Raw genomic sequence first — 11,131 nt, 5'->3', positions numbered from 1 at the left:
ATCACTAATATTTTGGCCAAAATCAGTTCAAAATTACGGTTACTGAATTGTCAATAACATTATAATTCACTGTTTTTTTATCATAGAAAATGTAGGTAATTATGTTTAATCTTTTTTTGGTGGCAATTTTCTCTGTTTGCTAAAAGCGAAGCTTTTTTTTCTAAAATTAGAGTCTGTATGTCCGTCAGTTTTTCGTTAATTTACACATTTTAGAATTGTTCTATCGATTTCACACTTTGCATGATGTTTCCTGTAACAATAATGTACGTTTTAAGAAAGCATAGCAACTCTATGATCATTACGTGTATGTCTATTTAAAACTTAATTTTTTACTTTTTAAAACAACAATCATTTTTGAATTATTCATCTGAATTTTTGTACAATGAAACCTAGGACTCAGTGGCGTGCAAAGCACTTTGTCTAGGGGGGGGCATTTTGAAGATTTTGTAAAATTTTGCCCCCCCCTAAATCAAAGTGCCCCGGGGGGGCACTTTGCTTTAGGGGGGGGCATTTTGATTATATATACTAATTTTAAATAAGGGCGTTTTAAGGGGTGGGATTATTTGATTATGGGCCTCCTAGTCCTTATCCCTTCTTCTCCATCCCTTCCCCCATCCCTATTTCCCATTTATATCCCCTACCTCTTCCCCCCCCCATCTCTTCCCCCCCATCTCTTCTCCCCCATCCCTTCTCCCCACCCTGCAATGACCGAAGGGAAGGGAGCTAGAAAGCATCTTCAAAAAATAGTACAGAAGATAAATTAACCTTCCCCCCCCCTCCACCACAAAACATTGTTAATGGGTGGAAGGGGATGTTATAAAATCTTAGCAGGAAGGATGAATAACCCCATTAAAAAAAAATAGGGGGGGGGGAGATAAAAACACTCATTTTGGAAATAATTTACCAAAAATTAACCTATTATGAAAAAATAATATTAAATATTTCTTTATTGTATGACAACAAGGATTACAACAACTTTAAGTAGCAAAGCACAAAAAATCATTAATAAGAATACAGACAAGTAGATTTAAAGAGCATCTGTTAAAATGAATATATATTTTAGGTAGAAAAAGTCACAAATCCTTTTTCCTGTATGTTGTGTGATGACAGTCAAAGTAAATTACATACTGGATGCTCGAAACAGCAAGAAGTTTTATTTTTTTTATTATTATAATCCACAAAAAAATTTATCGTACCAAAAAAACCAAAGATATAATGAACTATGTAAAAAATAAAAAAAAACTTGTCCTTTCATTGTGATAAAAAGCAGAAACCATTTTGAAGACACATTACAAACTGTCCCAATTTTGTATAACTTTTGCGGAACATGTTCAAGTTACGTCATATTTTTCTTTCCCGAAAAAGAGAAGGGGGGAAGAAAATCTCTTCAAAAGAGATGGGGAAAACCCCCTTTTCTCCCATCTCTTTTTTCTTCCCCCCTTCCCTTTTTTTTCTTTCCCACTTCCCTTTTTCGGGAAAGAAAAATATGACGTAACTGGAACATGTTCCGCAAAAGTTATACAAAATTGGGACAGTTTGTAATGTGTCCATTTTTTTCTTTAAATATGCAGGGAGGGATGGGTTTTTGGGCTATTTATTACAATAGTCCCCAATATTTCATAGCAGAAACCATTTGGAAGGGCGCGAAGCGCAAATTTTTTTCTTCAAATATGCAGGGAGGGAGGGGTTTTTGAGCTATTTATTACACTAGTCCCCAATATTTCATATAAAATTTTCTTATTCGTTGGCTCAACAACTTTGGAGACTTTAATGGAATTTTGATTGGTTGGTTAATTAAGTCGAGTTTCCATACATTTCATCCACTAATTGTAACCTATATAAGTGGTAATTTTGTGTATCATCATTGGGGATGTACAAAATTTCTTTGGTAAAAAGGTTTATATTATACAAAATAAAATACTTCCTATAACCTGGTTTGTTACGTTAAGTGAAAAAAGATTATAACCTAATATCTACACTAATTTAAAAATTTGTTAAGGTTAAATGAATAGGAACCGTCTGTTTGGCGCGAAGCGCCAAAATTTTTTTTTGGAGTATTTCTTGATCTTTTTTTTTGGAAACTGGGATAGTTTTGCTTATTGTAGGGTAGGGGGCAAAAAGGGGCATTTTTGTTGACCAGGGGGGGGCAAAATGGGGCATTTTTTAACATTTAGGGGGGGGCAGGGGGGGCGGTTGCTAGGGGGGGGCAGGGGGGGGGCGTTTTGGTCGCTAGGGGGGGGCGATTGCCCCAAATGCCCCCTTCGGTTCGCACGCCACTGCAGGCTAGGACAACAAAGTATGATATTTCAAGTGAAGCATCTCCTTAATCAAGTCCGAAACTGTAAGTATATCCTTAAAGAAAATCCTGTATATGGGCAATTTTGCGATAAGTATCACTTTTGTTTATACTTTTAAAATAAGTCTAATAATGCATGTATAATATGTGATATATGTATAAAATATGTTTTATGTGTTTTTATGAACAAAATGATATGTAAACACATGAATATGATAAAACACATTGACAAATATGCTTACACGCATCAATATTCTAAAAAACTGTTATTATTTCTATCAAGGATGCATCTTTAATTAACGAAAAACATATATATTAAAATGTACCACAAATGAAAGATAAAGAGTAAAACTTATAAATTTGAAAATTAAATTTTGATTCTACCATAAAAATTGTACAATACGATTAAAGACACCAAAGACCTAAGAAATAAGAAAATAAAGCTACTTGTCCTTTCATCTATAGGCAAAAATATCCCTGAAAACGATGGCAAATTTAATTTAGATACTTGGAAATCAGTTGTAAAACCGATTTAATTAAACATGCTTATTTATCAGGGTAATCAACATATTATGTATTTAAGAGTTGAGATGGATCATAAAAACTTTAAAAATAGCAGGGAAAAAGATAAACAAAAAAGCAGCTATACAAAGCAGTCAATGAGCTTTCTAGCTGCCAATGAGATTAGTCGGGGGAGTTTATATTTAAAAGATAAGTAACATAGAAGGCATGTCAAAAGACAGCTTTTTTATTAGTCACTCTGTCATTCAAATAGACGGACATGCCCTAATTTTATAGTAGCTGCGCTAATAACAAATATATTTTAATAACAAAAATTAATCACAATATAAAGCACCGCTTATTTTGCTATACTACGCTTGTCTGCTAGAGAATTAGTGCTTAACTACTTAATGCACAGAACAGGCTTTCCGCGCCGCACTTAAGGTGCTTTTGTGTGTGTGTGTGTGTGTACTGTGTGTGTGTGTGTGTAGGAGCGTGAATCGTATACCTTATAATAAACGTACATGAAAGAAAGTGGCTTTTTTGGTGAGAATTAAAACCCAATTGGGTCCACTTAACTAACAGTGAAGCTTTTTTTCTAGTCCAGGGTAGGTTTAAATCTATTTTTAGGGGTATCATCTCAAACCATCCCAAAAGAAATCACCCCTTAGAAAAAATATGGTAGACTGACCTTTAGGGAAATCTAAGAGGCGCAACCACTTTATAATAGAAAATGCAAGTAATAATTTGTGAATTTCTCGAGTTCAAAATAACTGAAAATAATTTGGTGCCAAGTCCAGTGGGGAAAATGAGTGCATTCCAGTAATAATAAAGTATAATCTAAAAACTATAGCAATTATACACGAAAAGAATATTTCATTTAATTTCGACATAAATTTTGAATAGTGGCGGTGGCTGACATATAATTCATACGCATGATTATGTTTTAATAACATGCCTCAAATCTAATGTCAACTATATGCAGTGTACAGGGAACAATAGACGACAAATTATGTTCATCCCAAATTGCAATAAACAAAATTGCAATTACAATTATTTGTTGAAAAGTTGTCCCAATCAATCAAGATTTGATTAAAGTACCATGAGTTTGAAGATATGAGATAAATCCTTATAATAAAGTAACAGGATGTCTGTTTGTCTGTACCGAAGGATCTCACTAACCGCTGAACTGATCGGGTTCTCCTGAACAGGGTAGCTTCTCATAGGTTTATAACTATTTTGAGGGAGGGTACCACCACCCTCCCAAGGGAAATCGCCCCTAGAAAAAAATGACCCCCCACCCCAAAAAAAATTTAATTAAATTTTTTCAAAACTAAAATAAAACTAGGTGCGTAGCTTGTGTGGTATCCGCCTAGGATAAATGGCAGACACCAGAGTTCAAATGACTACGGCAGTGTGAACAGACGTGGACACCTATACTATAGAGAAGCTACGCTTCTCTAGCAATCACTAAATAATAAACAGAGTCTATTCAGTTGTTCCTTTATTCAGGGTCTAAGGTTTACTAAAGTTATATACAACAAACAATAAATACACAGATAGGAATAAATAATCATAAACAGAATCAATATAATACATATACAATAGTCAGTTTGGGCAATAATGATCCCCCATCCCTGGAAAGGGTGGGGGGAATTAACAATACAGCTTAACCATAATAAGGCTGTCAGAATCTATCATTAATTTTAGGCATAGGGAGGGGGTCAGCAGACCCCTTCCCCAGGACTCGGGGGAGGGCCATCGGCCCTTCCCCGAACCCAGGTCAGGGTTGCCATAGGCGAATACCACAACTCTCCCCTCCGAAGGCTGGGAGGGGGGTCTCCCTGCCAGACTTCCGACAGTGGTTGAGGCCTTCGGCCCGCTCCTTAGGGCTAATTTATATACAAGCGATAATGATTCAATGGAATCCTAGTGGTGATTTTCAGGGCTGATGGGCTCCCAACGTGGGATAGAAGGTAGAGGCTGGCTTTTGTTGGACACGTAGCTCGACGCCAGCAGGTGTCAGGTTGGCGTGGGGCACAGCCGCTGCGGGGCCGGTCAGTAGCGGGGCATTCTGGTTATTGTTGGCAGCGGCTGGGGCACTGGCTACCAGGTTGACCGTCTGAGCGACAGCCTGGCCTCCCGAGGGGCCGCGGGGCTTTCCAGAGTGTGGCCCAGGCCTGCCTGGGCGGTCATTCCCACTATCGGCTGATTGCATGGATACCATTTCCTCGGCTGCTTCCCGGCCGATAGGAATGGCATCCCAGTCTACTGAAAAGTCCCGGGACTTGGCATGGGTGAGCCTGGCTCTGGCCAAGGCCTTACGATACAAGGTTGGGTGGTACAGGAACACTTGTGACATCGCGTTCATGGCGGCCCGTACACCTCCTTGGGCAGCTGCCAGGGAAATGATGGTTAAGTCTCCCAGCAGCTTGAGAATCAACAACAGCAAACACAGTATGGCTGCGCCATCTCCCCACTCGTGAATAGCCTGTCTGAACCCAGCCCAGACATCCAGGGTTGCTTCTCCTTCCTCCGCCAGTCGGTCAATATCATAGGACACGATCCCATGGTCTCCGGAGGCTGAACAGCTACCTTGCTGAACGCATGAGCCATACGACAGGCCGGTCAGCATGGCGGCCTTATACGCTGGGAACGCTAGCAGCTGCTGCCAGTCGTTCAGCTCAGCCTGCGAATACAAGCCTCCCGAACTAAAGCCATCCAGGGGCTCTGTCAGCAGCTGCTTGGGTGTATCCAGCGGGGGTGGCCTCTTCTTAGGTGCGGGGGTTAGCTCTATCCAGCCTTCCTCAGCGTGTACAGTTAGGGGGTAGGTGGAGGAGCAGGGAATTTTGGTGGCGTGGCCGCTATACACCTTTGTCACGGCATCTACAAATCCTGTGGGCTCCACCGGCACCTTGTCCCAACATTCATTGCTCTCCCTGACAACATATTTATTGCGTTGGCAGGTAAGCTGGAGCAGTACATCTCCCCTCAGCACAGAGAACGTGCTCCCCTGGACACGCACCGGATGGGCCGGGTCTAGTTGCTGGAGCTTCCAGCAATTGGCCGCTACTTCTTCTGCTGCGGTGCTTCTCATTCGAGTTTCCAGGGTAAATCTGATGTAACCTGCATGTATCTGGGCCTGCAGGGGGACATCCATGTCCCTGGCCGATACTCTGGGCAGCGCTGCCGCGGCCGGGTCGGCTGCCACGAACAATGCTGGGTGGTTGGTGGCATGGGCCTCAAAGTCGCAGTTCACTATTGAGGTGGGGGTAGTCATGTTGATGAAGAATTGGGCTTGATGGTCAACCAGAAACGCATCCATCACCAGGCTAGGCTGGAGGCTGCGGATCAGCCTCAAGGGGCAATCTCTCCCCAGGTGGTCCCACACGTAGGTGGCCTCCCCAGTGATGCAGGACAGCTCAGAATGGGGACACTCTAGGGTCAGGTGGTCAGACTGGGACTCCACCCGTCCATTCTTGACTACATAGGTCTCTTCCTTGACCAGCAGCCGTCGCTCCTGGAGCACTAATTCATTGCGGTACAGCTGGCCCTCAAAATGGACGTCCTCCCCTTCACAACCCACCCCCTCGGGGCTGTTGACCAAGGCGCCCACCATATCGAGGGTGAAGAACAGGGGATGGTTCAGCTGAAACGTCAGTGGCTGGGTCTTGCCTGGCAGCATGTAGACTCGGTTCCTGGCCAGGTCTCGGCACGTTTCTGGATCAATCTTGGTTGGCCGCATGAGGGTGGGGACCGAGGTCACCTTGAGGTGGCCCCATACTCCACACCTAAATGTCCACTGGGACACGGTGAGTTGACAGCTATATCCCATTGTTTCCCTAATCTTGACTTGCTGCAGGACATGTACCTCATGGCCCGAGGGCACCTCCTGGTGTAGCGGCTCCGTGCTACACATCTTCTCCTTGTTGTAGGCTGTGACATGGGTGGGGTTGGCACAGTCCCACCCTACCAGGACGTAGCCATTTGTAGGCCACACGGCTGCGAGCAGTAGTCCCCACAGAACCATCCACCAGTGTGAGAATCTACCAGACAGCCATCGACCTCGCACGCGCGTCTGGGGATCCTCGGCTCGGGCCACGGCTGCTTCTTGGGGCTGGACACTGCTAGGCTGCTCCTGGCTAGATATAAATTTCCATTGAGCGTTATCTTTGGGTGCCCGGGGCATCCCGATACCCTCCCCAATGACAGACTGACAGGCGACTGGCGCCTGCCTGGGTGTCGGCTCCCCTAGCCCCAAGGGGTCCCTTCCCCTGTCCATGGCATGCCCAGTGGCATGGGGCTGGAGTGCGTGTGGCACAGGCTCGCCCTGTATTACGTCCCTCCCCTGCCCTAGGAACTCAGGTGCATGTGGCACAGGCAAGTCCTTATATCCCCAAATTTCAATCTCCCCAGCCTCTGGTGCGGGAGGCACAGGCAAGGCTGGAGGGTTACAATGCTTTGGATACAATACATTTGTCAAATTTAACTTATCCTGGCTCGGTTGGGAATGGTGGGCAGCTGGGTTCCCTCGGCTGGCAGGGGGCGCTGGATGGTGTATGGCTGGGCTCTCCCTACGGGCTGGTGGCGCTGGCTGATGGATCGCTGGACCCTCCCTGCTGGCTGGTGGCGCTGGCTGACTGGGGGTGACGGATGTCACCCCTCCCTCTGGGTTGTCGGTTGACGGTTGTCGCCCCAGGCACCAGGGTGGGGGCGCTGGATAGCACACCCCAGTCATCGCAGGTGGCGGTGGCGGTTGCCGCCCCAGACATCAGCTTGGGGGTGCGGGGGCGCACCTCTCGTCCTTCCCAGGTGGCGGCGCCGGATGGCGCCCCATACATCGACTCCGTTGCGCTGGCTAGTGCCTCCTGCCTCTCTCGCTCAGCGGCCGCCAGGGCCTCCCCGTACACCGTCTCAGTGGCGCTGGGTAGCGCCCCTCCACTCTTGCTGGGTAGACTCGGTCTGGCAGGCCCCATCATGTTGAGGCTGAATGGTTGAGGCCTCAGGACTTCTGGCTCTGCAATGTTGGTGGGCTGCACGAACTCCGGCCCCAGGTGATTGAGGCTGAAGCCCAGACCAACCCGGTTGGGTTCAGCCGCTCCTCCCAGCACGTTGATCCTAGCTGGGACGGTTCCAAACTGCGGCATTCCGTCGGCTCGGCCCGCTGCGTTGGGGGCGGCTGCTTGCTGGAGTGTTGCTGGGGGCGCGCTCCCTTCCATGTTGGCTACTCTGCTGGGCTTTCCTGAGGGAGCGCCCTTGTCAGCGACGCGTCTCCGGCCGGCTACCTGGTCCCAGTCGGCCTTGCACTCGGCCGCCGTATGGCCTGCGTAATGGCAACGGTCACATTTGGCAGGACGGTCACGGCGTGGCTGGGTGCGTCTCTCTTCTAGGCTGACCTCCATAGGTGTAGGACAGTCTCGGACTCGGTGGCCTTTCCCATGGCAGCGATAGCAGCGGCCTGGAATCTTGTCATCTGGGGCGACCTTCCCCATCTGGTGGAGACCCGGAGCCAAGGCGCCAATCTCCATTGGCTCCGACTCATCATATTGGGGCAACTGGACGCTGGCGGATCCCGTGAGCCCGTCGGTGGCGTCCACTAGGCACACACCCTCCTTCAGCTGCTTGGTGATCATTGTGACGGTAAACATGGCTCGCCTCGTGTACTCAGGTACCGAGGCGATCTCATGACCCATCATTTCACGTTTCACATTAGCGTTACGAATGCCACGATTTAATTCGTCTATCAATAATTCAAGGTCCTCATGGCTATAGGCCTCCCTATACAATGCACACTTTGTGGATATGTATGCTTGTATAGGTTCTGTTGAGTGTTGCCTATAATCCCTGAAGGCTTGCTTCAGGGTCTGGGATTCATAGGCTGGACGAAATAACATTTCACACTCGGCCTTGACTTGTTCGTATGTCAAGGCTTGGCCTGCCTCGCCAAACAGATGAGAGGCCATCTCCGCCGCTTGCCCCGCCAGGGATAGTAAAAGGGCGTTGCGGCGGTTTAGTGTGTCATGGGGGGGCACACGGTAAGCCGCCCATGACATTTCGAGTCTCCGGATGTGGGAATTCCAGGATTGCTTGGGCGGTCCTCGATACTCCGGCAGGTTACTCAGCATCAGCTTGCGGTACTCGGCTGGAGCCGGCTGGGGATCATCCTGGAGCCATCCTTGGAGCTGGTCGCCTCCTGGCGCTTGCGGCTGCTCCATCGGGTCAAAGGTTCAGCAGCGGGACACGAAGTTTTAAATCAATACTATAAATGGTTTACACTTGAGGCTTTCTAGCCTAGCAGCCAACACTGTTTATCACTAGGTTGGTAGTTTAACTACAAAGATTTAAATTAGGTGTACCTAAAGTACTTGTCACTAGTTTTCTGAGTTGTAGAGTAGGCTGGTAGGTGTAGATAGCTGTTGAGGGTCTGAACTGCTGTCAGGAACTGATTTGGTTTTCCTTATCACACTATAGATAGGAGGGAGGAGCTTGCAAGTCTTTTTTTTCTAAAAATATCTCTGTTGGATGCTATGGAGTAGCTCCGCTCCTGTGTGTGTGTGTGTGCGTGAAATATCCTTTCCTTGCAACGCGCTTACGCACCGTCAGATTCGCGCACACAGGTAAAACGCGCACCTATCCCTCAATCCACTCTCTCATTGGTCCGCTTTGTCTTATTCGTCCCTTGAATTTTGTTGTGCGTCCCAAGCTCTGCTGCGCGACCCGTAAATGGCGCTCTGTTCTCCAGGTCGCTATCTCCACACCGTGGGCGGACTTATTCAAGTGTGGGTAGGAAGGGGGAGCGCGTGAGGGGACGGGGTAAAACCGTCCGTTCCCCCCTATGGGGAGGGGGGGGTGCTGTAGGTTTGAAGTAACTGTGTGGTGAGGTAATTGTGCCCTTTCCTTAATCCTGAGCTTATTGTTATGTCACCTCGATTGTATTTTCTTCAATTGATGGTGGGCCCCTCCCCTTCCGTTGGGATAAGGGGTGTATTTGTTGTGCTGAAGGCTTGGGGGTTAGATTGTTTATCAATGCATTGTTATATTACATCTAGGTTCTATTTTTAGCTCTATCACAATACACAACAGATTTGCTTACCAAGCCTGTTCTATTTTTAGCTTTATCACAATACACAACAAATTTGTTTACCAAGCCTTGCTCATAAATCTATTGTTCAGCCTTCACACTAGGGTGGTAATCCCTAAAATGTGATATAATATCTGTTTTTCTAGATGGGTGGCTGCGCTGTAGCCTCTCAGGATACTTGGAGTTAACGTAGTTTTCTTCTGCTTGGTACAATACACTCGTATTTTCGCTCGCAGCTCGCAGCTATTTGGCTTGTTTCAGCCTGTCGGCGGCAGGGAATGTCCCGTCCTGCAGCGCCGTGTATCCGAATCCGGCTGGTGGCGGCAGGGAATGTCCCTTCCTGCAGCGCCGCTGGTTCGGATCCTGCTATCTCTTGCAGTAAATGTTGGCCTATTTTCAGCCGTTTGCACTTATTTGGCCTGTTTCAGCCCGTCCGCAGGCCTGTTTCAGCCCTTGAGCGCTCGATTCTCCGTTAGATGTCGGCGCTTCTCGCGGTTCTCCGTCAAGTTTCGCTGCTCTCCGCAGTCTCTCGTCCGATTTCGCTACTCTCCGCAGCTCGGGTTCCGCCACACTTAGTGGTCTTTCGCTAGGTTTCGCTTCCACAACTGCCGGATGCAGAGTTAGACCTTGCTATCCAGGGTGGGTAATTCAGGTTGCTTGTGTCAGTTTTGCCAGTTTCACTGCTGGGAGTACCTTAGCCTCAGCTGCGCGTCTGCTCTACACTTGTGGTTTGCCGTAATCTCACACAGCTGTCACCAAAAGTTGTGGTATCCGCCTAGGATAAATGGCAGACACCAGAGTTCAAATGACTACAGCAGTGTGAACAGACGTGGACACCTGTACTATAGAGAAGCTACGCTTCTCTAGCAATCACTAAATAATAAACAGAGTCTATTCAGTTGTTCCTTTATTCAGGGTCTAAGGTTTACTAAAGTTATATACAACAAACAATAAATACACAGATAGGAATAAATAATCATAAACAGAATCAATATAATACATATACAATAGTCAGTTTGGGCAATAATGATCCCCCATCCCTGGAAAGGGTGGGGGGAATTAACAATACAGCTTAACCATAATAAGGCTGTCAGAATCTATCATTAATTTTAGGCATAGGGAGGGGGTCGGCAGACCCCTTCCCCAGGACTCGGGGGAGGGCCATCGGCCCTTCCCCGAACCCAGGTCAGGGTTGCCATAGGCATGGCTCACGGTTGCCGAATACCACACTTGTATGTAACATCGGGTTCCAG

At 46.9% G+C, this 11,131-nt stretch overlaps 1 protein-coding gene across 1 annotated transcript in view; it reads left to right on the top strand.

The window, feature by feature from the left end:
* LOC145305803 (uncharacterized) overlaps nt 1-11,131 on the top strand; it is a 112,058-nt gene that overhangs the window by 84,889 nt on the left and 16,038 nt on the right. The gene's annotated exons all lie outside the window — the stretch shown is intronic.

This window comes from Acartia tonsa, chromosome 14 (genome assembly GCF_053477335.1).
Source record: "Acartia tonsa isolate MP-2025a chromosome 14, ASM5347733v1, whole genome shotgun sequence".
Lineage (NCBI taxonomy): Eukaryota > Metazoa > Arthropoda > Copepoda > Calanoida > Acartiidae > Acartia > Acartia tonsa.
This window is presented reverse-complemented; position numbering and strand designations above follow the sequence as displayed.